At 53.4% G+C, this 27,543-nt stretch overlaps 1 long non-coding RNA gene across 1 annotated transcript in view; it reads right to left on the bottom strand.

Annotated features, from left to right (window-relative positions):
• Positions 1-867: 867 nt before the first annotated feature.
• LOC147378970 (uncharacterized) overlaps positions 868-27,543 on the bottom strand; it is a 47,963-nt gene continuing 21,287 nt past the window's right edge. The window contains exons 3-4 of the long non-coding RNA XR_015136124.1: positions 2,493-2,602; positions 868-1,324 (exon numbers count right to left, since the gene is read on the bottom strand). This is a non-coding gene — a long non-coding RNA (uncharacterized LOC147378970). The remainder of the gene's footprint in view (positions 1,325-2,492; positions 2,603-27,543) is intronic.

Below are 27,543 nucleotides of genomic sequence, written 5' to 3'. Positions count from 1 at the left end.
AAAATCCCATGGACGGAGGAGCCTGGTAGGCCACAGTCCATGGGGTCGAGAAGAGTATGACACAACTGAGCAACTTCACTTTCACTTTTCACTTTCATGCATTGGGGAAGGACATGGCAACCCACTCCAGTGTTCTTGCTTGGAGAATCCCAGGGACGGAGGAGCCTGGTGGGCTGCTGTCTATGGGATCGCACAGAGTTGGACACAACTGAGGCGACTTAGCAGCAGCAGCAGTGGTGAAGTACCAAATGCTGGGCCCTAAAGTCTGGGACCAGGCCAGACTGAGCACTCTGACCACACTATGCAGTGTCGTACTGGAAATTACAGCCAATGCAAGAACAGAGGCTGAGAAATCAGAGGCAAATGGTTTGCAAAATGTTTCTGTTACTCAGGGCCCCTCTTCCACCCAAGCCCCCTCCTCTCTCAGCTCAGGGTTACTAGGCTGAGGCTCTGCAAACATCAATCCTCCTTTGCCCACTGCCTCATCGCACGTCTGGCCAAGAGCAGGTGCCAGAGGGAGGCTGGAAGAGCCTGCGCCTGAGGGGAGGTGACGTCCAAGTTCAGTGTGAGGTCCTGGACTGCACCCCTGATGGGAAGGAGCACTGTGGGGCCCTTGACAGAAGGTGAGCAGGGACCTTGGGTAACACAGTCATGTTGCATCACCCAACAGTTGCACTGAGGATTTGTGGGGAGAGTCCGAGCTCCCAGGAGATGCACACTGAGGTACTCGGGGCCAGTGGACATAGGGTCCCCCACTTACTTTCTGCTGATTCTAGAAGCACTTCAGACAGAGGGTGAGCATTGGAGGAAATGGGATAAAATGCAGGAAATTAGCAAGTCAGCATTAAGGCCCTCTCTTCTGGCAACTTTCTGTGAATTTTCTTTAAGTTTGAAATGATTTCAAAATAAATACTAAAGAAAAAAAAGAGCAGTTAGGTCAGAGATGAAATCTGTTTCTCCCAAGGAGGCGGCCACACGCTCATAAGCCCAGCAGGCAAGGCCTGGCTCTGTGTTTATGAGGCTGTTTTGCTGCCGAGTGCGCTGAAGCTGCACATTTCAAAGCTGACCTTAGCTCCCTGGAGCCGGGTGTTTTCCAATCAGATGTTATTCTGCAAGGAATGAACATTCAGCTTCCGGCGTTTGGTCTCCCAGCTAATGATGCTTTCCGGGTGCATGCACTCTTCTCTACCGAGAGTTCAGATCGCCGGCCCACTGGATGCAGGCGCCAGTCCCTTGCTGGGCACAGAGGATGTTGTGGGTGACGGGGGTGAGCTCGCCAGCCAAGGCATTTATCGGCAGGGAGTTGAGAATCCCAGCTCATCTCCTGTCAAATATGGAAACAATAGTCAAATCGCCTGGTATCTTGCGGTTTTCAAATGTTTCAATCAGTCATGTAAACAACAGAATGGGTGTAAATGAAGCCCATATGTAATGGTCACAAACACGGACCATCCGGTGGAGGGGGGCGCTGGCCTGAGCTCCCGTGGCTCCTGAGCCCTGTCCCTGGGGCAAGCCACACATGACCACTGAGGACCCGCCCAGGACTCCAGGAGGGGTTCAGCTGACGAGTGTCCACTGACAGATGGGGCTCCAGAGAGGGGGCGGTGAGCTTCCCTGAGGATCAGTCTGCTCTTCCTCCAGCCACCTCCTTGCTGTGGGTACCATGGGTCCCTCCTGCCCGCAGATCTGACCAGTGGTGACTAACACTGCCCCGGGGCCACTTTCACATCACTCCTGAGCAAGGCAAGGACCCGATTTACAATCAGTCCCAGGACCCAGATGGTTGCTCGGATCAGAGTCAGAATCCATGGGACCGGCCATTCTTCCATTCACCAGGCTCCTCAGCTCGGGACAGGGCTGGGTTGGCCAGGGCTGGGCTGGCCATGGGCACAGAACTGGACAAGGGCTTCCTGGGCGGGGGAGGGGCTGCGTCAGCACATCGCTAATCTGTATTTAATTCTGGTAGATGCAGGTTTTGGTTCTAACTCAGTGCTCACTTATGCTTGGCATAAGTGCTACCATCATCCCCACCAGAAGAGGGTAAGAAACTGAAGTGCCAGGAGACCACACGTTGGGAAGTTCAGAGCCTGGACTTGAAGCTCTGATTCACCAGGCATCCAGCTGCCCAAAGGAACGTCAATAAGGACATGTGGGAGTCCTGGCTCTCAGGGACCTGGGGCAGCACAGGAATGAAGAGCTGGAGGGTTCACAGCAGGGCTTGTGCAAAGGCCCTGAGGGGACGGGTCAGCTCTGCAGACCCAGGGAAGGTGAGCCAGGCTGGGAGCAGAGGGCAGACAGCCACACGGAAGGGCCCGGAGCAGTAGCTGTGCTCAGAGGTGGCCTGGCAGCCCCAGGGGAGCGCCCTCCTCACCTGTGGTCAAACCTTGTCTGGTTCCCCCCACCCACTTCTGCTCTGACTTCTGCAGAGGCTGCACCCCCAACTGCCCTCACACGAGCCAGAAAATGTAAGGGAACAAACAGGCCCTCCTCACCGTCGTCATCACCATCAGGGGATCATTGTTGTTCGGTTGCTAAGTTGTGTTCAACTCCTTGTGACCTCATGGACTGCAGCACGCCAGGCTTCCCTGTCCTCCACCATCTCCTAGAATTTGCTCAAACACATGTCCATTGAGTCGGTGATATTATCCAACCATCTCATCCTCTCACCCCTTCTCCTCCTGCCTTCAATCTTTCCCAGCATCAGGGTCTTTTCCAATGAGTCAGTTCTTTGAATCAAGTGGCCAAAGTATTGGAACTTCACCTTCGGGGGATTAGGAAGAGGCAGTTGATGGTGCATGGGGGCCAATGAGAGGAGACTATTAAACTGTGCTAAGAACTTCACGAGGTTCCAACCGTGGGGCCTTTGTTCCCTTGGTGGCGGGGGGGTGGAGGGATGATGCTGGAAAGTTCACTGGGTTCGGCTGCGTTTATGGAGCACCCGTGGGGGTGGAGCAGGGGTGACCACATGAGGCCCAGGGAGACTCTAGACACAGGTCAGCCCTGCCCGGCCTCCTGGGTCCTCATGCCCACATCCTTGTGAGTGACAGGGAACATGGGCACAGGGAGCCTCTGCTTAGGACAGAAAGGAAAATGGGGGCCACTTTGGACCGGGTCAGAGGCCCCTCTAGGGAGCTGAGGTTCCTGGAAGACCCAGTGATGCCTCCTGCTGCGCCTGCCGCCCGAGGACCTTGGCTGGAGCCTGAGGCCGCGTGTGCTGAGGACCTGGGGGTCCCTGCCTGGTCTGGCTTCTCTGCTGTCCCAGCAGCCCCTTGGCAGCCTGTGTGCCCTGAGATACCCACAGTGCATCTGGTCACACTGGAGGGGACACAGTGAGGTTTAGGGGCATGGTGGTAGGGGACACAGGTCTGGGTCTGCCCGACCCTCCCAGCCTTGACCTTGCTGACTCCCAGCCCAGCAAGATGGGTCACAGGTCCCAGGCCACCTCCTCCCTGAAGCCGCCCTGCCTGCTCTCTCTGGCACTGGCATTTACCCCATTGTCGCTATGCTATGCTGTGCCTCCCATGCCCACAGCCACGGGGTCCTGAAAGCAGGACAGGTCTGCTGTCCCTTGGGAGTGGGATGAGGGCGCTGAGCAGCACCAGAACCCCTTTGGGGGAAGTCCCTTGCCCATCTCCCTCAAGTGAGGGTGCCACCCACTGCTCCTGGAGCAGCGTGGCCCCCCACCTTGCAGGACTAAGCGTGTGTAGTCCAGTTCTTGGCCATTTGAACTGAGAGGCACGTGGGGGCAGCAAGAGGGGGAAGCTGTGTGTGGGGGAGTCGGGGGAGGTCTTGGTTTCTGCAGAACAGCTCAGAGCTGGGGTCAGATTCCTGCGTGCATCCCTGGAGGAGGAGCTGCTTTATCATTGTTGGAGCCATCACCACTGCCCTGGACTGACTGCTTCTCTGTTCCTGCTTCCCTCACATCTCTAATTAATAAGTGCTGAATCTGCTCTTTGGCACTCAGGGATAGCTAGGAGACTAAAGGCTTTTTCTATGAACAAGAAAGGGGACTCTGAGGGGCTTTTGAAACTGGGAGCCCCACAGGGTCCTGCTGGGTGTCAGTAGCCCCCCCAGGACACCACGTCCTGTGCCGCTGACAGGCAACTGCCGGGCAACCTAACCTGCCCAGTACAGGTGCAGCCCAGTGGATGCCTGGGTGGCAGGGCGGGGGCGGGTCACAGGACCCTCAGGATCCTCGTGCAGTTCAAGAGGAGGGGCTGCAGAAACACCTGGGCTGGGTTCTCTGAGCCAAGAGTAGGGGGAGGGAGAGCCAGATGACTGCACCCAGGGTCAGAGGTCACAGGAATAGCTGCCTGGACCACCAGGCTAGAGCACAAGGTCCCTGGGTGACCTGGGCAGCAATGGCTGCAGAGAGAGAAGGTCCTGCTAAATCACCGGCTGCCTGTGGGGGAAGCTGCAGGTGTTTCTTCAGCAAAGCTTCTTTGAACTTATTTTTCCTTGAAAACTCTGATCTACTTTTGGATTGAAGGAAATCAGAACACGCCACCCGGAAACGTGCCCCTTTGCCGTGAGGATTATTTTGAGCTGGAGGCAGTTAAGAAACAACAAACACTGGAGGGCTTGCTGCCTGCTCCTTCCTTTCCTTTTCTGAAGATCATTTCCATGTGCAAACATGTCCTCAGGAGGTCAATCTTGGGCTTGAGTCTGTATAACAAACCTCACTAAACAAGCCCTGTTTCCTCCCCACAACTCACCCCCGCAGCCAACACCCCCCGCCTCTTCTATTCTCATCTCCACAAGTGTCTCTCTTTGTTAAAACGATGTGTAACCACCCCACCACCCCCTAATCCTGCTCCTTTGGAGTTTTATTTCCTGTAACGCCCCTGTCATGTGTGTGTAAAAAACCTTTTCCCTCTGTTAATCTGGCTTTTCTCAGTTTAATTCACAGGTCTTGGGAATAGAACTTAGGAATGTAGGAGAAAGATTTTTGTTCCTCTCCTGTAGGACGTTTAGGTACCCACACAGAGTTCATATTGCTTTTAAACTCAGAAACCCTCAAAAATCTTTTCTTTTTAAAATTATACAGACCCCCAGGCCAGACATGCAGGGTGGCCCATCGGCTGATGGGGTAACAAGAAAGTCCGATGTCAGCCCGCTGTCCCTACAGTAGATGTTCTGCAAAGTTGTCTTGACAGAACCTGTTTCTTGAGTATTACAGGTGGCTTCATTATCCCAGAAGGTTGCAGGAAAGGGGAACCCTTTCAGGGCCTGAGAGTGGGCTCTTGTCTAAAACTCAGAAATGAATTGTCTGAGGAGACATGTGTGCTGACACAGCGAGAGACTATCGGGAAGAGGCACCCAGGGGCAGAGAGCAGGAGGGTAAGGGAACCCAGGAGGCCACGTGGCTCAGTCTCAGGTTTTATGGTGATGGGATTAGTTTCTTGTTGTCTCTGACCAATCATTCTGACTCAGAGTCCTTCCTGGTGGTCCACATGTCCCTCAGCCAAGATGATGCCAGCGAGGAGGATTCTGGGGGGTTGGTAGGACACTTGGACTGGAGTCCTCTTTCCCCTTTTGACTTTTCCCTAATCCTTCCAGTTGGTGGTAGCTTGCTAGTTCCACGTTCCTTACCAGGACATTTTGTTGTAAGATAGCTCACGTAAGTGGTTACTATCTTGCCTGGCGTCAGTCAGTGTTTCCCCTAACAAGAGTGCATCACGTCCGGTGTCTAGGAGTTCATGTCCAACTTTTACAGGAAAAGATACAACCCAGCTGACCATGCAGTGTGTGGGTGGACGCTCCTGCCCCACGTCCTGAGCCGACTGTGCAGGTCTCATCCCAGCTCCGGGCCTGAGTCATGGCCTGCTGGGCCCCCTACTTCCCTCCCACATCCAGGCCTGGGGTTTGGGGAATCAGACTTTGATGGATGTTGGTCTATTACCAGGAACGCGCCTTAGTCCTCTTCCTGCAAGAGAATGTGGGCTGGCGAGAGCAGCTGGACGGCGGCCATGGACGAGTCCCTATTGACCTCTCCCAAAGACGGGGCCGGGAGCCACGCGGCTCTGTGCTCTCAGGGCTGGGGTCCCCACTGTGGCTGGCTGTGCCCCTCATCCCGAGCCAACTCTGGGCCCTGCCCTCTGCTGCTTCTGCAGACCTCCCTGTGTGCCCAGGGCCCAGGATGCCCAGGGGCCACCGAGGGTCTGCCAGCGGGAGCCAGTAGGGCAGACAAGAATTCCTCCCTTTGAAAATAAGAGAAGAGACTCCCCCCTCCCCTCTCTTTCCAGAACATCTTTCTGCATCATTTCCAAATGTTTGTAAATCATGTTAATGGCTACATAAGCCTCTGGCCTGTCTCACCACTCAGGAATGTCTCCTCAAGGCCTGGGAACCAGGGCTTTGAACAGAGATCTTTAAGGAAGGTGACCCCCCGACTCCTGTTTCCTGGGGGGTGGGGTGGGGGTGGGCCTAACGAGCCATGGACTTACACTGCAAAGGCTCCTTATTGAGAAGAGCCTGGTCTCTTTCTATCTCTGCAGTGGCTTCAGCAGTGGCTGTGATATGCCTCACACTCTGGTTAAATGCTGACTCATCATAGAATTATGTCCTTCTCTTCTGCCTTTATGGAGAAGTTTCCTGGGTGGGAAAGAGATTGGGTTTTACTTCTGTCCCGCCTAAATCCCTGGCAATGGGAGGAAGAAGGCTCAAAGTATCCCCCTCCCTGGTCACCCCCTTGCCCTGCAGGCCCAGGCACAGCCACTCCAGTTGCAGACCCTGTCTACTGCACCAGTCCTTGTAAATAGCCTTTGCCAAACTCTCCTCCCCTCCTGCGTGTGCCCTCCTGGGTGTGTCTGCCGGGCACCCATATCCCACAACCTAGGGCCAGCCTTTGAAGAAGAGGCCACTGTGTCAGCTGCATTTGGTCCTGGGGGTCAGGAAAGTCCTGGCAGGCTAGAGGCTATATGGAGTGTCATGGATTCCAAGGCTCGGAGAGCAGCCATGCGTCTTTCCCCTCCTGCACCCTCTCTACCCACACGTGCCCTGGAGAGGCTGGGCCTCACCAGAGCCCCAGCCCCGCCTGCTCATCTCCCACACCCAGACCCCCGGGGCCCAGAATCTGCCCCTGCCTTTCCATTATTAAGGGCATGAACTTCTCCTCTTCTGTCCAAGTCTCCTTCCACAGCTCTGGTGGGTCAGCAATTTAGACCAGCTGTCCCCATCATGGGAGGGGCAGTCCCAGGATTCCTTGCCATCCCATAACCCAGCAGGGCTCCTCATGCAGCTGGCCAGCTGCCTCTCTGCTCCCTCAACCCCTTCATGCAGCCTGGCCACCCTCCCACCTCAGGGATCCCTAGGAATGCTCTCCTGAGCTCCCTCACTTCCTTGAGCCTCTCGTTGTAGGTGGTGTTATAGAGCAGAAGGTAGAAATGAGGACCTTCAGCAGAAGAGCCCCCCACAGACCCCCTTGGGAAGTGTAGCACATGCATAAGCATGCGTGCCCACAGACATGTACACGCACACTGACATGCACACATGTGGACACACATGCATACATGGACGAGCGTACGCGCACACATGGACATGTATGCAAACATGGATTCATATGCACACACGGACATGCACGCACACATGGACACATGCACATACACAGATACATGTGCACACGGACACACATGGACATTTATGTAAACGTGGGTGTGTATGCACACACAGACATGCATGCACACACGGACGCACATGCACATACGCATATACATGTGCACACATGGACATGTATGTAAATGTGGATACGTATGCACACACGGACATGTGTGCACACATGGACACACATCACATGTGCAGATATACGTACACACATGCATGGCCATGCACATGGATCTGGAGTGGGTGTCGGGAAGCATGCCTGCCTGGGAGCTGGCACGGAAGCTGGGAGGAGCCGGCCGTGGGAAGCGGAGAGGCTGCTGCCCTCTGCAGAAGTGCTGGTGAGGACAGAAGCCCCAGAGATTCTGCAGAGACTCGGGTGGGCCCAGGGTTCCCACTGACCTGGGCTGTGGGCAGGGAGCCAGGCTGGTTCTCCGTCTCCAAGGCTGGGATGGAGCAGCCCTCTAAGCCACAGCCCCATCATCCAGGGCATGAAAGGCTGGAGCTCAGCCTCCCCCGCCAGGCCATGGGCCCCAGGGCTACTCTGGTTCCCAGGCCCTGTGACCCGCCAGCCCAGCTCCTCTGAGCCTGGAGGCCTGCCAGGTACTCTGACCTTCCATCCCTGACCCCCAGCCCTCTGGCCACACCTTCCCTCTCCCCACCCGTTGGGCTCTCCCCGGGCCCAAGGCATGGAGGACCCGAATCCCCAAAGAGGACTGAAGGAGGTGGGGAGAGGCTGATTTTTCCTCCCTTCCATCTTGTGGCTCACACACAGGGGCCTGTGGGAGTCTCCTGAATCTGAGGGAAGGAGGCGGTGCAACGGGCCAGCCCCTCTCGTCCCTGCCTCTCCATCTCCCGCAGGGCCAGAGGGAGCCACGGCCCCAAGGCAGCTCGTCTAGCCATCTAGCCATCCAGCCGTGTGCCCCTGCTGCGGGTCTCAAATCTCAGAGGGGACGGACAGGGAACCTGGCCAGCTGGCCTCTCTGCATCACCGAGTCCACGTGGAGTCTGTGGGCAGCAGGAAGGAAGCAGATGCAGGACCCAGAGCCAAAGGGTGCTTGGCACGCTTGTCCCCAGTAACCGTACCTGGAGCTTTCTTTACTCAGGTCACAGACAAAAGAAAGCTGAGAGGCAAATCCACAGAACTTTCACTTCTCACCTTGAGGATAAAACCTCCAAATGTCAGGAAAGGTACAAGTGAACTGAACACAGAAGTGGGCTTGACCTGGCGGAGGAGGGTCTGCTTCCAGGTCTCTGGGATCTGAACAGTGAGGATCCCACGAACAGAAGCCAAGCCACTCGGGATAAAAGGGAGATGACAGCGCCCTCCTGTCCTGAGTCTGTCGCAGACCCTGAGTCTTGGGCACAAACGGAGTCGGATTTACTAAATCATGTAGACGGTGGCGACTTTCTCACTTCCCAACGGGCTCAGGTTCAAGGGACTTCGGATGGTTCCCTGCGGTGGCTCTGACAGCCCTGTGCTGGTGTCAGATGTGGTCGCTGCGTCTTTATCTCCTGTTCCAGCCCTTGGCACCCTCCCAGGCCTCTTGGGGCAATGGAGCCTCCTCTGGTCTAACGCCTGGTGTCTCTAGGATTCGCACACCCTCCCCAGTGATTCTCAGGGTCTCCACTCCAGGGTGGGCTCCTCTGTGCAACCAGGGGTTCCCCTGCAGGTGGGATGAAGGGGGGTGTCCTGTGGCCCCGGGAGCCCCTCCCAGGGTCTGGTTCTAACACTGTGTGCTCCCCAGGACTCAGAACCCAGAAGTCCTTTCTTCTTCCACAGACACCCTGGCCTGGGCTTCAAAGGGACATGGATGGTAGGCATCTCCCCTCCTCACATCAGGGCTCAGCTCCCACTACAGGAGGGGCTGTAGGCAGCCAACAGGCAGGAATGGGAAACAGACACATCTTGGGTGCTGCTCTTCTGAACCCAGAGAGTGCAAGGACAGAGTGACATTTATGATGACTGCATCACTTCTCATCCTCTGTAGGAAGGAACTGGTGGAGGGGCTGCTTGGATCCTTAGGAGGAGGAGCAGGCTGGTTGTCAGCAGACAGCTGTCCGGTGTTGTCTCTTATGCCGTTGGTGCCCAGCTAATGTGGCTTCAAGCAACCCTAATTATCCCCAGTCTCAGTCTAGCCCCCAGGAGCACAGCTTGGCTGTGGAGTGAATCCCAACTTCACTGTGATCCCCCGTGAATGCTGTTGTTCAGTCGTTCAGTTGTGTCTGACCCTGTTCAGTTGTGTCCAGCCCAATGGGACTGCAGCACACCAGGCTTCCCTGTCCTTCACCATCTCCCAGAGCTTGCTCAAACTCATGTCCACTGAGTCAATGATGCCATCCAACCATCTCATTCTCTGATGCCCCCTTTTCCATTTGGCCTCAATCTTTCCCAGCATCAGGGTCTTTTCCAATTGAGTCCACTCTTCTCATCAGGTGGTCAAAGTATTGGAGCTTCAGCTTCAGCATCAGTCCTTCCAATGAATATTCAGAACTGATTTCCTTTAGGATTGATGGGTTTGTGTGAAAAAAAGAGCCTGAGAACATTATGGGGTCAGAATCCTTGCTCTCATCTCAGACACCTTTGTGATCTTCTGGTTGGTCCTGGTACAAACCCCAAGCTGTCCCAGCCAGGCTTCTGTGCCTCCCTCAGCCCCGACATCCTGGGCAGTGGGGGCTCCCCTACCCCATCCTTCTGCAGAAGATCCAGCCTGGTTCCCCTGCCCTGGGAACAGACTGTCCAGGACAAATCTAACTGATCGTCAGTGAAAATGTTGACGGGTGATTTTGTCGGCCGTGTCCCTGAGATGCTCCGGGGACATGGTCACCAGTCCCTGTGTAATGCAGAAAAAGCTAGAATTAGGCCATCCAGGTTCTGGCCAGTCTCCACCTCACTGTTCACGCTTCAGCTCCAACTTCCTCTGGTTCCAAATGAGCAGAAGTTGTTGGAGCTGTTTACCCCATCAGTGTTCAGACGGCCTGTGTGAGTCACACTTCTTTCTGGACGTATCCACCAAACATCCAATGGTTCAGTCCCAGAGGCCAAGGAGCTTCCATTTGTTCGGAGCCTACGATCCAGACTTCAGCCAACCCAGGAAACTGATTCAGCAGAATCCCCCGGAGTTACTCACCAGCCTTGAGTCAATCTGGCCCTAATGCTCCTCGCTCAGAATTCCCCTCCTAATTCATTGCGGAATCCTCGCCTGTGACCTACCAGGCACCCTGTGGTATGGCTCAGAGAGTCCCTGTTCCCAGGAGCTGGCAGTCTATCGAGGGGAGAAGCTGGGTGGTAACCACCCAGGTCCAACTGTGCTTAGAGCAGGATCAGGTGCCCTGCAAGATGGAAGGGGGTGTCCCGAAGCTCCAGCCCCCACCTGCACCACTGGAGGGGGCACTTCCTTCCATCCTGCTAATTATGAACGGCTGCTGTTGGCCAGCTGTACGCCTGCAGTAAGCATGTGTCAGTGCCCCTATTGTAGAGTGGTTCATTTGTACTTACTTGGATTCTACCTACAAGCGGGAGTGTATATAACTAGTCTTGCCCATGTGACATCTGGGGACACTGTGACCATCTGCAGGTCCATTCATATTGGTGCAGCTCATCTGATGGCATTCTTCTCTATTTGCTGAGTAATAGTATGTTGCATATTTTACCTGTGAGGTGCACACATTGGTGCCCCACTGTATGCCTGCCAGGTGCACACATTGGTGCCCAACTGTATACAGTGGTCTGTTTCAATCCTGCACAGAATTCCATTGGATAGACATTTTGCCACAACCAAATGTCCACCATGGACATTTCAGTTGTCTCCAACATAGGGGATTATGGATCATGCTGCTATGAATACCCCTTGGTGAACTTGAGTCGGTGCTTCAAGGTACATATGGGGAGGGAATCACGGATCACACCTCAGAGGAGGGTGACCACCAGTTTCCTAAAGAGGCTGTAACACCTGCGCATCCACCAGTGCCGTGTGAGGGCTCTGGTTTCACGGTTCTTGTCAACATGTGGAGTTGTCCCTCTTTCCATTTGAGCCTTCCTGGTAGGATCAGGTCTCCCTAATGCGTCATTCCACACGCTTAGGGGTCCCCACTACGAAGGGGCCAAGTCCAGCCTGTGTGTCTCCTGGGCTGTGCACATGACTCCTCTTGAATGGCAAGAGCTCTTCATGGGTTCCCTACACAAATCCTCACTAGTCCAACTACAGGACACGTACGGTAACTCAGAAGGTCACATTTTTCATGCATCTTTATGATGCATGCTTTTTCTGTTCTATTTAGGATACCATGACTATACACTTCCTTACACCATATCCCCCAATTCTTTGTTGTTTACCTTTAACCTTTGGAGCAGCAATCCACCTGTAACTAACGTGGCAGTGTGACATAAGGAAAAGTCTCAGATACACATCCAATGAGCGCAGAACTGTGCATTGATGGGCCTTCCTCCCTACTGCATTTCAGGGTCACTTTGGTGACACGGCCTTGCCATTTGTGTGGCTGCATCAGCTTTCTTTCCATTAGTGACCGAATGGCATATTTTTGCATCTCTTTCTTTACTTTCATCTTTTATGTGTTTTTCAGATTTATTCCCATATAAGCAGGATATTGTTAGATTTTTGTTTTCTTTTTAAATCTAGTCTATCTTTGACAGCATTTTGTTCAGTTGTTGTTAATATAATTTCTACGGTATTTGGGGTCACAACCATTGTCTTATAATTCATCTCCTCTTATTCCCATGTGTTCTGTGTCCTGTCTCCTCTCCTTAAATTCCTTAAATATTCTCTCTTTTATCAACTATCTTTTATGTGTGTGGGAGAAATCAGGGAAACAGAAAGCCATCATTATGACACTGCAATAAAAATGACCCTAGCCAAGATGCACTCATAAAGGCTAAAATCAATGGGCAAAACTTAAAAGTAAAGCAGGATACTTGCATAGCGCAGAATATTAAGCTCTGTGGTGGTTTGGTATGAGTCACAAACATTTTTCTGCTTTCTGAGAGACAGAGCTGACCTGCCCTCTCCTGGAGCACAAGGTTGGTCTCCATGGCTGGCTTCCGGTGGACAGAGAATGAAAGGAGGAATAAGTGACTTTGTGTTGGAGACTCTGGGAAGGTGCCCCTGACTCACATGAACAAGCTTAATTCCAGTAACAAGGCACCCTGTTTACCTGGTCCCCTGATATGAGGTTCTGTGTGGCGATCTTTCTAACACCCATGAGAAAACATCAGACCAACACCAATTAAGGGTCATTCAGTGAAATACCTAACCAGTACTTTTCAAGAGGGTCAAGGAGGTGGAAGGCAGGAAAGGCTGAGAGGCTGTCCAGGTTGGAGGAGATTAAGATGGGATGGGATCCCAGAACAGAAAAAGGACATTAGTGAAAAACTGGTGAAATTCTCTGAGAGTCTGTTGTTCAGTTCACTGTATTGTACCAATGATTGTCTTAGTTTTGACCCTTGAGCTATGGTCATGTAACATGTTGACATTAGGGGGTTCTCAAGGAAGGATCCATGGGGACCCTTGGTATTATTTTTTTAACTCTTCTAAAGACTAGAATCTAAACTTATCTCAAAGTAAAAAGTTAAATAAATTAATTAAAACTCCTCAAAAACTCTTAGGAAGAACTGATTTTCTTTGAATATCTCTCCCATTGTCTTCTGATTTCCATTATTCCCTTAGGAAAGTTTGCTGTGATCCTTTGACAGAAGTTGCCTTTTCTTCCTGCTTTTAAGATTTTCTCTTTGTCTTAGCTTTCTGTAGTTTGCTTATGATATGTGTGGGTGTGTTTTTCCTCATATTTACCTTGCTCTTGCCTGGGCTTGCTCACATGCAGGGGTTGGCTGGCTGAGGACTTAGCATTGATACAAGCCTCCACCTCCTCCATCAGACCAGCCCAGGCATGATTTAATGGTAGTGACAAAGACAACAGTGAACATGCCCACTTGGACATGTGCCCTTCAAGCCTCTGCTTGTGTCACATTTGCTGACACCTCATTGGCCAGAGAGTCCTGTGGCTGGGCCAGTGTTGGAGGAGGAGGGACTCCAAGTCATATAGCAAAGATGGGGACCCAGAGTGGGAAGTGCGATCCATCACTTCAATCTGCCCACTTCTTCCTCAAGCAGCGTGTGGGGCAGGTGTTATCTAGCTGGTCAACCCATGAGCTTAACATTACATCATAGCTACTCTTCCCTCACATTACAGAATACAGCAGAGAGTAAGCCACTCCCAAACGCCCAACACCTGACCCTGGAGGAGGATGAGGGCTTCCTATGGGGTCTCAGGCTCCAGGAGTGGTGGGATGACCCCACGGGGCCTGCCAGTCATGGTCTCTGTCCATCTCATGAATGAGTTTCAGCTCCTAAGAAAGGAACTGAAGGGGAGGAGAGGGGGAGGAAGAAGGTGGGGAGGGGTCACCTCCTGAAACTGTTTGCTGCTCTACTGCAGAGGCCACCTCAATGGGGGGCTGTGCTCAGGGGTCTGGGACCTGCGGTGTCCTCGTCTGGCCTTCTACAGTGACCACAGACTCTGGTGATAGTAGTCAGGAGCTGAGAATCCTGGGGATGCCAGTCAAGACCAGTGGCCAGGCCCTAGGAGTGTGTGTGTGTATGTGTGGGTGGGTGTGAGGGGGTGTATGTGTGCACGAGTGTGTTGCACATGTGTGAGCCTGTGCACATGTGGGTAGGTGTGAAGATACATATGTGTGTGCATGTGCATGAGCATGTGTGGATTGCACACACACGTGTGTGTGAGCCTGTACATGTGTGAACGGATGTGATCAGACCAGGTATCCATGCTTCCTTACACACCAGCCTTCTTTCTCTGTCAGGCCAGGTTTCCCTTGAAGTGACTCAGAGCAGCAGACACGCAGGCTGGTTTGGGGGACCATCTTGGACCATGTTTGGGGCATCTCCCAAGAGGCTCTGGGGTCAAGGCCTCCTGACAACCTAGGGGGTCTTTGTTGGGTGCTGTCACTCTGCAGGGTCCCCTCCAGGAACTGCTCTTGGCAGAAATGACTGGTCAGTTGGGGGATGAGTCTGAAGGCCCAGGCCCCTGCCCTGATGGGAGACATGGAAAGGCCACCCACTCCCCAGTGTCTGGGGCGCTGAGGATTAATGCACTGTCTTGAGCTAAGATGTGACATCAGGCACTGGCTGTCTGCAGGGCCCTCCCCAGAGCTTAGGGGACTTTGCAACAGGGCCCCCAGGCCAGGGAAACACTCTCTCTAGAAAGAACGGAAGCTGGCCTAGGTTCTGAAGGGCTGACTTTCCCTGAAAAGTCCCACCTGGGAGCAGCTTTGGGGGAGGGTGAGGAGGGGGATCATTTTTCTCCCTCCATTAATCATGAATATTTGGGTTTATTGCTGCATTTTCTCTGACATTTGCTGGAGCCAAAGTTTACTTGTTAAAGGAAAACAAACATTAAAACATTTGCTTTGTTACAAAATAAAAGCCACATTCCAGGAAGCATAGGAAGGCCTTTACCCACCAAGGGGACAGTACGAGGGAGCCTCCCCCCAACCTCTACCGCCAGCATAGCCTCCCCGATGGACAAAGAAATGGCTCCAGCCAGCCCCATTCTTTGCTTTTCTCCCTTAAAGACCTGGAGGAGAAAATGGTCTTCATCAGCAAACACGTCACCGAGCTGGACTCTTACTGAAAGCTTAAATCAAACCACATGGAGGACCCTGAGTCAATTAGACTGCACAAGCCCTTGGGCCCATCCTGGTGCATCGGCCTTCAGGGGGTGTTGCCGGCGGTTTTCACCCCAGTACCCCCCATGGATGACAGGAGAGAGGCTGTCTCCCCCTCCCCCGGCCCCATCCAGACCCCAACTGTGCATGACAATCGGGTTGTGGGCTGAGACCTGGTGGGGCTCACAAACCAGCTCCCAGATAGGACCCACCCCCATTCCCCGGAAGCGCCCAGTCCTCCCCAGTCCACCCCGCTCACCTTCCCCCGGGTGCAGGTACCCTGTCCGCCTTCCCCGGGTCTAGGCACTTGGGTCACTGTGAGGCCTCCCGCCCCCTCCTTTGGCCTTGCCTCTACCCCCATGTCTCAGGGTCCCACTTTGAACCCCTCTTCCAGCTGCTGCCTCCATGTCCCCGCCTGCATTTCTCCAGGCCCCACAGACCCAGTCGTCCTGAGCCCTAAGCCTGGTGTCTGCCTGCCGACCTCAAGGCCATGGATGCAGTCCCACCAAGGAGGTAAGGGTGCCACGGACCCCCCTAGGGACAGGGAGTGGGGCCGGGGCCCCTCTGACAGACCACGGAGCTCACTGCCCCCTGGAAGGACACAAGCTCGTTTCCTGTCTGTCCTCTCCAAAGTCTCCTTTTGTCCAGCTGACCTCCATCCGTGTCTGACTTGGGTTAACTAGGGGCCAGGCTGACACTCCCCACCTCATTGGGCAGCCCACTAGCTTCTGCCACAGGGCATGGCTCCACGTGGCTGGTCTGAGCCTCGAGCTTCGTCCTGGCCTCCGGGTGTGTCACCCACAGTCCTGATGTGTGAAGAGAACCAGCTCCCAGCAGAGTCCATGGCCCTCAGGACAGGACACTCCTCGTGCCCCAGGGGCCCAAGACGGAAGCCCCCTCCTGTGGGTCCCCTCACAGCAGGGACGGCCTGCGGCCGATGGGAAGCTGGTCACAAAGACAACCACTGCTAAGGGATGAGGTGCAAGCTGAAGACAGAATGGGGTGGGGTGTATGGACGGCTAGGGTCGGTAATGCAGAGGGTGCAGGGGGCTCAGCCAGGAGGTGAGATGTGCCCGCCTGCAGTGACACGGAACCAGAGTCCTTGATAGAGATGCTTAACCTGGGCAGGTTCAGGGAGACCTGTGTGACATTTGCTTGGCTTCCAGAGATGAGGCCCAGGGCACGGGACCAGGCGTCTCTGCGCCTGAGGGACACACCAGCTAGGAGGCATTGGGAGAACACAGCTGAATGGCGGCCACTGCACTGGGGTCTCAGCCACCCACCACCCTCTGAAAGAGCCTCCTCTCCTTGGGTGCCCAGCCGGCCACCCTCCCTGGGCCCCACAGGATGCCGCTGGTGGAAGCAGGGCCTCTGTGTGGACCACGAGCTCCCTGAAGGCAGATGCGGGTCAGTGGAGGAGAAGCAGTGGGCCCCACAGGAGTGTACATCTGCCCTGGTCACAGGGAGTGACCGCCTTGCAGGGACAGCCTCCATGCCGGTTAGAGTGCCTGGGAGGCCGGTTTAACTGCCAGGAGCTGCTCAGTGGAAAATGGCCCCAAAGACACTGAGTCCTAATCCGCTGGACACACGGGTGTGACCTTATTTGGATGGGGTTAAGGGTCCTGAGGTGGGACACTACCCTGGGCTCTCTAGGTGGGCCCTGAAGGCCATCAAAAGTGACTGTGAAGTGGGGGCAGAGGGAGACGTGACAGACAGAAGAAGTGGGGCTGCAGGACGACAGACTGGAGACAGATGAGGACAGAGGGTGACCTTGGGCGCTCCCCAGGAGCCGCCAGCAGTTGGACCCATGGGAAGGACCCTCCCAGCAGCCGTGGAAGAAGCGAGGCCCTGCAACACCGTGACTCTGGACTCTGGGCTCCAGACAGTGAGACGACAAACGTCTGTCGTTCCCACTCACCTGGCATGTAGGACTCTGCTGCTGTGGCCCTAGGACCTCAGGACAGAGGAAAAGCCGGAAGAGGCGGGTCTTGGCGGAGGCCTTGAGGGTGGAGCAGATGCTCTGAGGGGCAGTGAAGAGAGCTGGGAGGGTGTCTGGGGCCCCGAGACCGCGAGGGGGCTTTCCCCCCACCTCCCCACCGAGGGGGGCCTGACCGAGGAGCACTGGGCCACCTCAGGCCCTGCCTGTTTCCGCCTCAGGCCCCGACCCCCAGCAGGCCCCCATGGACCGCCAGCCTGTGTGCTGCCATCGCCTTGTCCCTGCTGGTCCAGGCCCAGCTTGACCTGCACTCTAGAGGAAGTGCAGGTGTGCGGTCCTCAGTCCCTCTGTCCCTCTGTGGGCCCTGCTCCTCTCTGACACCCCTCCCCCAGGCCCCGTGGTAGGCTTGGTCGAAGTGCTGGCTGCTCACTGGTCTCCACAGGAAGATGGACACAGGCTAGTCCCTGCCACGGCCCTGAGGCTGGCCACCACTGCCCCTAGGCTTGACCCTAAGGAAGACAGTCGGTCACTGAGACAGTGGCAAGGAGCCCACGTGGAGGCTGTGTCGCTGGAGAGTGCCTGGAGGCAGGGGTGAAGCTCGAGGGGGTCCTTCTCCGCCTCTGGCAGGTGGTGACAATCCTGTCTCCATGAGACCTCTTACCTTGCCCTGCCCGGTCCTCTGGTCTTGCCCCCTCTGGTCCAGGGGCCTCAACGTTGGCCACACAGGGCCTTCACCAGGCGCTAAGTGTGACCACTAAGCCCCTCCACTCAAGCCCCAACCCCTCCCCTCTGGGTGGCCTGACTTTGATGGATTTTAAGCTCCCAGGTGACCACCTGCAGTGCCACGGGGCCTGAGCACCTGGCCAGGTGGCCCTGGCTTCACTGGAGAGGACCCTGGCACGGAAGGGATGCACACGGGCCCTGTGGCCGGGACAGAGTCTCAGCCCTCCCTCCCACTACCCCCTGCCTCTTCCTCTGCAAAGGCAGATAATCCCTCTCAGAGTTCCCCAGAGGGTCAGTAAGGGAGTCTACATCCCTCGCTTGTGGAGGTTCCCAGAACCAGAGCGCTTTTTTCATGCCTGAGAGGCATGTTTTAGGTGAAACGAAACAGCAAAACCAGATAGGATCTGAAATCTCTATCACTGAAAGGGAGGTGTCTGGTTTCTCTAACTCAACTGAAAACAGTGCCCAAAGCAACACGGTTAGTGATGCAAATATCAGAAAATCTGGGAACGAGGACCAGTGGGGCCCCACTTTTGCGGTGGTTGCCTGGGGGTGCGGGTCACCATGGGTAAGTGGTGTGTGCAAGTGCGTGCATGCCTGGTGAGGGGCATTAGGGAGGGGAGGGACTGTCCTGTTGCCCAGGACCCACGTGTGGGCTGTTTTGTTTATCTGCCCTCAGCTCCGGGTGGAGCGAGTTCTCTGGTTTCATTTTCCCATAACAAAATGTGCTTTCTCAGAAAAGGCAAAAGAAAACTTATGCTTTGAGGCACAGGAGCCTCCAAGAAGGAGGAGAAGAAAGTGCGTCTTATTTTCCAGGGGCCCAGGTAACCTTGTCCCATGGAGTCCTGCACCGGAGTCAGACCAGCACTGCCGGGGCGGCACACGTGCCTCCCAGCCCTCGGTGCCTCCAGGAAACTGCTCCACCTTTGCTCCTTCCTCACAAAGGCTCTTGCCAGAGCCACCTGCCGATTCCCTGGCCCTACCCTGGACCAGAGCCAAGGATGTAGCTGCAGGGTGGGGGTGCAGGGCAGTGGGGGCACAGGATGGTGGGGGTACAGGGCCTGGGGGGGTGCAGGGCCCGTCCCTGTCGGATATGCCATCCAGGTGAGCCGTCTCTACAGAAGCCACACCCTCCTCTAGAGGTGCCCTGGATGCACCGGATACTCCCTGGAGCGCCAGAGGTGGAGCTAGCTGGCACAGCCCTGCTGACTCAGATGTCGACAGATGTGTCTCTGCATGAACCGTGCCTTCTTTTTCCATGGAGAGGGACAACTTTGTTTTAAAAGAATGGAAACAAAAGCCGGAGAGACTGTTTCCTACACAGATTTTATCCATTCCTTCATCTCCACGGCTGTGGCCTGTGACAGCTGACCCTGCGGTGGGGAGGGGCATGTGGAAAATGCACAGATGTGTTCTCCAAGGAGCTATCAGTCCCGGGAGATAGATTCCAGCACCGCCCCTGTGCTGGGCTCCCACCCGCCCGGGGATCCTGAGTTATGTGAGGAATCTGTCCGTGCAGCCCCCTGCATGCGCCAGCAAGGTCATCCCTGGGAACCGGCACTTGGGTCAGGCGTGTCCTTGCAGAAAGAATTCCCAGTCAGCAAGTCAGGCTTCCAGGCAGACAAGCTAGCGGCCCTTGCCTACAGCCCCCCTGCTGTGGCGTCAGGGCTGCGGTGCCAGGTGGGACACACCTGGGCTGTCCTTCTACTGGAGGTTCTTTCGTAGGAAGCCCTTAACCTTCAAGTGTTCCTCCTGTTTGCATGCCCAGCTCCATGAAGGGCTCTGCAGATAAAAGACGTTCTGAGACCAAATCTATCAACTCGGCCCCACTGGAGAGCTGGGAGGCATCCAGGCCTCCTCCACAGAGTCCCCTACGCTTGCGTATCTCAGACCTAACTTTGCCCTAAAATAGACCTGGAGAATCGCTGTGACCTTGAAAAAGTCCCAGCTATTTTTACATAGTATCTCCATGGGGATGGCAGCCAATGACGCATCCTCGACAAATCTTTCCTTTGTGTGTGTTACAGGATTAGTCGTGTCCAGCTCTTTGTGACCCCAAGGACTGTAGCCCTCCTCTGTCCATAGATTTCTTCAGGCAAGAATACTGAAGTGAGTAGCCATTCCCTTCTCCAGGGGATCTTCCTGACTCAGGAAATGAACCTGGATCTCCTGCATTGCCGGCAGATTCTTTACCATCTGAGCCCTCTGGGAAGCACCCCCTCACCCCCCACTCCGCACCTTCCGGGGATCCATAGCTCATGGGGAGCTGGAGGGTGGCTGAACCCAGCCACCCACACCGGTTTTCACAAGGCAGAGTGGGGAGCTGCTTCATATCATGCACGAGAAGGGTGCCCTGCCAGGCCTGGTCCCCACCTGCCCCTCATTGCTGTGCTCAGGGCCCACTGACTCCCGTGGGCTGGGCGGAACCCCAGAGCCTATTCCTGTAGAACCACCCTGAAGCCTTTGTTTAGTTAGAGCAGCAGTCCTGGGGAATTCAGCCATAGATGACCATGGGCACCCACTGGGCCCAGGGTTCTGATGGGCAAAAATAGGTAAAGGAGTACGTCAAGGCTGTATATTGTCACCCTGCTTATTTAACTTATATGCAGAGTACATCATGAGAAATGCTGGGCTGGAGGAAGCACAAGCTGGAATCAAGATTGCCGGGAGAAATATCAATAACCTCAGATGTGCAGATGACACACTCTTATGGCAGAAAGTGAAGAAGAACTAAAGAGCCTCTTGATGAAAGTGAAAGAGGAGAGTGAAAAAGTTGGCTTAAAGCTCAACATTCAGAAAACTAAGGTCATGGCATCAGGTCCCATCACTTCATGGCAAATAGATGGGGAAACAGTGGAAACAGTAGCTGACTTTATTTTTGGGGGCTCCAAAATCACTGCAGATGGTGATTGCAGCCATGAAATTAAAAGACACTTGTTCCTTGGAAGAACAGTTATGACCAACTTAGACATCATATTAAAAAGCAGAGACATTACTTTGCCAACAAAGGTCCATCTAGTCAAGGCTATGGTTTTTCCAGTAGTCATGTATGGATGTGAGAGTTGGACAACAAAGAAAGCTGAGCACAGAAAAATTGATGCTTTTGAACTGTGGTGTTGGAGAAGACTCTTGAGAGTCCCTTGGACTGCAAGGAGATCCAACCAGTCCATCCTAAAGGAGATCAGTCCTGGGTGCTCATTGGAAGGTCTGATGTTGAAGCTGAAACACCAATACTTTGGCCACCTGCTGCAGAGAGCTACTCATTTGAAAAGACCCTGATGCTGGGAAAGATTGAGGGTAGGAGGAGAAGGGGACGACAGAGGATGAGATGGTTGGATGGCATCATCAACATGGGTTTGGGTGGACTGTGGGAGTTGGTGATGGACAGGGAGGCCTGGCGTGCTGCGGTTCATGGGGTCACAGAGTCGGACACGACTGAGTGACTGAACTGAACTGAAGCGTGGGAGAAACACGCCTCCCCACAATACAGCTGTTGTTGGTTACTTTTCATCTCTGAGTTTTCTTTCAAGAAAAATGCTCTCAATCCCGTGATTCACAAAGGCTGCCCTTGTAGGTTTGCCTGCTCTCTAAAACTTGTTGCAACCACCAGTCAGTTCTGTGTGTTCCTGTGGTCAGCAGTCATGGTCAGTCATCACATGGAGAGCTGGTCAGCTCACGTCCCAGTGCCAGTTCCCAGCTGACGTAGAGCTGCTGGCTCTGCCTTCTCATTCCAGCTCTGTGAGGCTGTGGGATGTCCATTTAAGCAGCCCCTCCTTTATGCATTTTCTGGGGATTTCACTTTAAACAAAGTACCCCCCCACCCCACCCTGTGCAAGGCTGAAGTGCTGCCTGGACTCTGGGGCACAAGGGACCAGATCCCCCTGCAGCGGGCATTCACGTTACTGCATCGACAATATATCAGATGAGGAGCCTCTTAATAGAAGCAGGTTATCTGTTGCCTGGTTGATACAAATGTGACCGTTCCCCCCAGAGTGAAGGCTCAGTGCAGTCTGATCCAGGGTTGAGGTCACTTTCTAGAATACAACCCGACCAACACTGGATCGACCCCACGAGAACTTCTGAAACCTCACAGATGTCAGTCTTCCATCAGATTTAACTATTTCCTGTTCTGTTTCACCTGTAACACTGAGACCCCTGAAGCTAGAGGCCTGGCCGGAGCCAGCCTCGTGGGCTGTGTGTGGGTCCTACGGAGGAGGCTATGGCCAGGCCCACAGAGGACTCGTGTACACAAGGGCACACAACTGTGGGCAGAGGAGTGGGTGAGTGTGCCTGGGCCAGTGTTCACCAGGCACAGACACCCTGGGTGGGCACTTCTGGGCCCCGGAAGGCTCCCCATCTGTGCCAGAAGCTTCTAGAAGGAAGATTTGCTGTGTTTGAAGGGAAACGAGATCTGAGCACTTTCTCCTCTTTCTGGGTGGGAAGGAAGAGTCTGTGCATCAGATCAGGGCTCCAGGAATCCGGAAGGTTTCCTGGGAACCTCATGCCTCTAAGCCAACATGACTCGCCCTAGGGCAGTGACGGGGGCCAGGCCGTGAGCAGCGCCAGACTGGTGACCACTTCTGCCCACTTCTGCTTTCTCTGTGTCTTCTGGACACTGTCCCTGGTCCTTAGGGAAGGGGGAAGCTGGGCAGTGTGCAGACTCCCAGCCTCTTGCTCCTGGACCAGCTGGGCCTTCCTCCCCTGCCACCACGAATGGCCCAGCTGGCTCCAGGGCAGCACTGCCCTTAAAAGGAGCTCCCCTCAGGGACCATTGTCTTGGGAAACCCAAGCTGGGGTTGGAGGCAGGGATCCAGGCTGTGGGGCATCCATCCTGTCCCCAGAGATCTCCTCTGCTGAGGTCATGCTCTCTCCAGCTCCGAGGAGCTCTAGACCCTTCCCAGGGCAGTCGCTGACAGGCAGGATTGTTATGGGACAGGAAGAGGCTGTGGTCTTGTAATCCTGCCTGTAGCAGTGGGAACTGCTCAGGAAGCGGGAACAATGGCAAGGCTGCCCAGCCTGCCCCGTCCAGGCTGCAGCGCCGAGCTGGCTTATGGCAGCCCTTTACCCAGGACTACCCTCTCACACTCCCCTTGCCCCACCTCCTCGAGTGGCCACAGCTGTGTGGGCATGTGTTACTTTTTCTTAAGCCCAGGAATAAGCATCCACTGGTTCTGCCTGTAACCCAGTGCGGCCAACTGACTGGTCCCTCCCAGGTACAAGGGTCACTTCCCACTCCCACTCTCCTGCAGCCTCTCATGGCCAAGGTGAGGTGGGAGGGTGGTCTGCAACCTGGTGGCTGCATTTTGGCTTCTGGTAGGTTCTTCCTTGGGAGGTGCCAGTAAGAGTCAAGGCTAGGAGCTGGCTGAGGCCGGGGATGGACATCTAGGTGCTCCCCTCAAGGTCACTGAGGGTCAACGGGCCCCTCCCCAGAGGCCACTGCTTCTTCAGGACTCACCCTCCACAGTTTCCTCTGGGTTCCTGCAGATGTACCTCGCTGTCCCTGGTGTTATCACCCAGAGTGCCCTGCGTCCTGTATTGGGTTCCTTACACACTCCCCACATCCCTGTAAATAATCTCTTCTTAGAATTATCTACAAATCATCCTTTCTGAGTGTGCTGTTTCTTGCTAGGGCTCTGACTGGTATAATAGTCCAAGCCTGTGTGCCATAATTGTGAAATCTTTTCTAAACTCATGCATCTTTCTTGATGTGAGTAGCCTTTTTTCCTTGCTCTACTGACTGAAAGTATCTCCCCCCACCCCTCAACTCACCTTGCTCTCCCTTCTACTCATGCATACCTGTTTCTGGGGTCTCTATCCAGCCCTGGTGCCCAGCTGTCTATCTGCACAATAACCTCTAATTGCCTCAATTACTATAATGTCATGGTGATCCCAACACATGGTGGGGAAATCCCACTCTCTTTTCAGAAATGGCTTGGATATTCCTGGCCCTTTATTCTTCCATGTACATTTTAGCCTGATCCCAGCTGCTGCTGCTGCTGCTGCTAAGTCACTTCAGTCGTGTCCGACTCTGTGCAACCCCATAGACAGCAGCCCATCAGGCTCCCCCATCCCTGGAATTCTCCAGGCAAGAACACTGGAGTGGGGTGCCATTTCCTTCTCCAGTGCATGAAAGTGAGAAGTGAAGTTGCTCAGTCATGTCCGACTCATAGCGACCCCATGGACTGCAGCCCACCGGGCTCCTCCATCCATGGGACTCTTCAGGCAAGAACACTGGAGTGGGGTGCCATTGCCCTCTCTGCTGATCCCAGCATGTCCCATCAAATATCCTATTGGGACTTTGATAGGAAATGCACTGAATCATAGCGTGGCAGCTGCGATGGCGCACATAGTGCAACCAAGAGGAGCTAACCCATGCCCGAGGTCAGGGGCAGAAGCCAGGAGGACCCCATGCCCAAGGGGCGGTGGCCAAGAGGAGCTACCCCGCGTCTGAGGTCAGGGGCGGTGGCTGGGAGGAGCAACCCCACGCCTGAGGACAGGGGCAGAAGCTGGGAGGACCCCATGCCCAAGGGGCGGTGGCCAAGAGGAGCTACCCCGCGTCTGAGGTCAGGGGTGGCGGCTGGGAGGAGCAACCCCACGCCCGAGGACAGGGGTGGCGGCTGAGAGGAACAACCCCACATCCAAGGAGTGATGGCTGCATGCACACAGGAGGGCCTAGAGGAGCTATTCCACGTTCAAGGTCAGGAGGGGCAGCGGTGAGGAGATACCACTTGTCCAAGGTAAGGAGCAGCCGCTGAGCTTTGCTGGAGCAGCTGTGAAGAGATACCCCACGTCCAAGGTAAGAGAAACTCAAGTAAGACGGTAGGTGTTGCAAGAGGGCATCAGAGGGCAGACACACTGAAACCATAATCACAGAAAACTAGTCAATCTAATCACACTAGGACCACAGCCTTGTCTAACTCAATGAAACTAAGCCATGCCTGGGGGCCACCCAAGACGGGCAGGTCATGGTGGAGAGGTCTGACAGAATGTGGTCCACTGGAGAAGGGAATGGCAAACCACTTCAGTATTCTTGCCTTGAGAACTCCATGAACAGCATGAAAAGGTAAAATGATAGGATACTGAAAGAGGAACTCCCCAGGTGAGTAGGTGCCCACTATGCTACTGGAGATCAGTGGAGAAATAACTCCCGAAAGAATGAAGGGATGGAGCCAAAGCAAAAACAATACCCAGCTGTGGATGTGACTGGTGATAGAAGCAAGGTCCGATGCTGTAAAGAGCAATATTGCATAGGAACCTGGAATGTCAGGTCCATGAATCAAGGCAAATTGGAAGTGGTCATACAGGAGATGGCAAGAGTGAATGTCGACATTCTAGGAATCAGCGAACTAAAATGGACTGGAATGGGTGAATTTAACTCAGATGACCATTATATCTACTACTGCAGGCAGGAATCCCTTAGAAGAAATGGAGTAGCCATTATGGTCAACAAAAGAGTCTGAAATGCAGTACTTGGATGCAATCTCAAAAATGACAGAATGATCTCTGTTCGTTTCCAAGGCAAACCATTCAATATCACAGTAATCCAAGTCTATGACCCAACCAGTAACACTGAAGAAGCTGAAGTTGAACGGTTCTATGAAGACCTACAAAACCTTTTAGAACTAATACCCCAAAAAGATGTCCTTTTCATTATAGGGGACTCGAATGCAAAAGTAGGAAGTCAAGAAACACCTGGAGTAACAGGCAAATTTGGCCTTGGAATGCAGAATGAAGCAGGGCAAAGATTAATAGAGTTTTGCCAAGAAAATGCACTGGTCATAGCAAACACCCTCTTCCAACAACACAAGAGAAGACTCTACACATGGACATCACCAGATGGTCAACACTAAAATCAGATTGATTATATTCTTTGCAGCCAAAGATGGAGAAATCTATACAGTCAGCAAAAACAAGACTGGGAGCTGACTGTGGCTCAGATCATGAACTCCTTATTGCCAAATTCAGACTTAAATCCAAGAAAGTAGGGAAAACCACTAGATCATTCAGGTATGACCTAAATCAAATCCCTTATGATTATACAGTGGAAGTGAGAAATAGATTTAAGGGACTAGATCTGATAGAGTGCCTGATGAACTATGGATGGAAGTTCATGACATTGTACAGGAGACAGGGATCAAGACCATCCCCATGGAAAAGAAATGCAAAAAAGCAAAATGGCTGTCTGAGGAGGCCTTACAAATAGTGTGAAAAGAGAAGCAAAAAGCAAAGGAGAAAAGAAAAGATATAAGCATCTGAATGCAGAGTTCCAAAGAATAGCAAGAAGAGATAAGAAAGCCTTCCTCAGTGATAAATGCAAAGAAATAGAGGAAAACAACAGAATGGGAAAGACTAGAGATCTCTTCAAGAAAATCAGAGATACCAAGGGAACATTTCATGCAAAGATGGGCTAGATAAAGGACAGAAATGGTATGGACCTAACAGAAGCAGAAGATATTAAGAAGAGGTGGCAAGAATACACAGAAGAACTGTACAAAAAAGACCTTCATGACCAAGATAATCACGATGGTGTGATCACTGACCTAGAGCCAGACATCCTGGAATGTGAAGTCAAGTGGGCCTTAGAAAGCATCACTACGAACAAAGCTAGTGGAGGTGATGGAATTCCAGTTGAGCTATTTCAAATCCTGAAAGATGATGCTGTGAAAGTGCTGCACTCAATATGCCAGCAAATTTGGAAAACTCAGCAGTGGCCATAGGACTGGAAAAGGTCAGTTTTCATTCCAATCCCAAAGAAAGGCAATGCCAAAGAATGCTCAAACTACTGCATAATTGCACTCATCTCACACGCTAGTAAAGTAATGCTCAAAATTCTCCAAGCCAGGCTTCAGAAATACATGAACCGTGAACTTCCAGATGTTCAAGTTGGTTTTAGAAAAGGCAGAGGAACCAGAGATCAAATTGCCAACAGCTGCTGGATCATCAAAAAAGGAAGAGAGTTCCAGAAAAACATCTATTTCTGCTTTATTGACTATGCTAAAGCCTTTGACTGTGTGAATCACAATAAACTGTGGACAATTCTTCAAGAGATGGGAATATCAGACCACCTGATCTGCCTCTTGAGAAACCTATATGCAGGTCAGGAAGCAACAGTTAGAACTGGACATGGAACAACAGACTGGTTCCAAATAGGAAAAGGAGGACATCAAGGCTGTATATTGTCACCCTGCTTATTTAACTTATATGCAGAGTACATCATGAGAAACGCTGGGCTGGAAGAAGCACAAGCTGGAATCAAGATTGCTGGGAGAAATATCAATAACCTCAGATATTCAGATGACACCACCCTTATGGCAGAAAGTGAAGAGGAACTCAAAAGCCTCTTGATGAAAGTGAAAGTGGAGAGCGAAAAAGTTGGCTTAAAGCTCAACATTCAGAAAACAAAGATCATGGCATCTGGTCCCATCTCTTCATGGGAAATAGATGGAGAAACAGTGGAACCAGTGTCAGACTTTATTTTGGGGGGCTCCAAAATCACTGCAGATGGTGACTGCAGCCATGAAATTAAAATATGCTTACTCCTTGGAAGAAAAGTTATGACCAAACTAGATAGCATATTGAAAAGCAGAGA

The sequence above is a fragment of the Bos grunniens genome, chromosome 1 (assembly GCF_055505025.1).
Source record: "Bos grunniens cultivar Pamir isolate PY7600 chromosome 1, Bosgru_T2T1.0, whole genome shotgun sequence".
Taxonomy (NCBI): Eukaryota; Metazoa; Chordata; class Mammalia; order Artiodactyla; family Bovidae; genus Bos; species Bos grunniens.
This window is presented reverse-complemented; position numbering and strand designations above follow the sequence as displayed.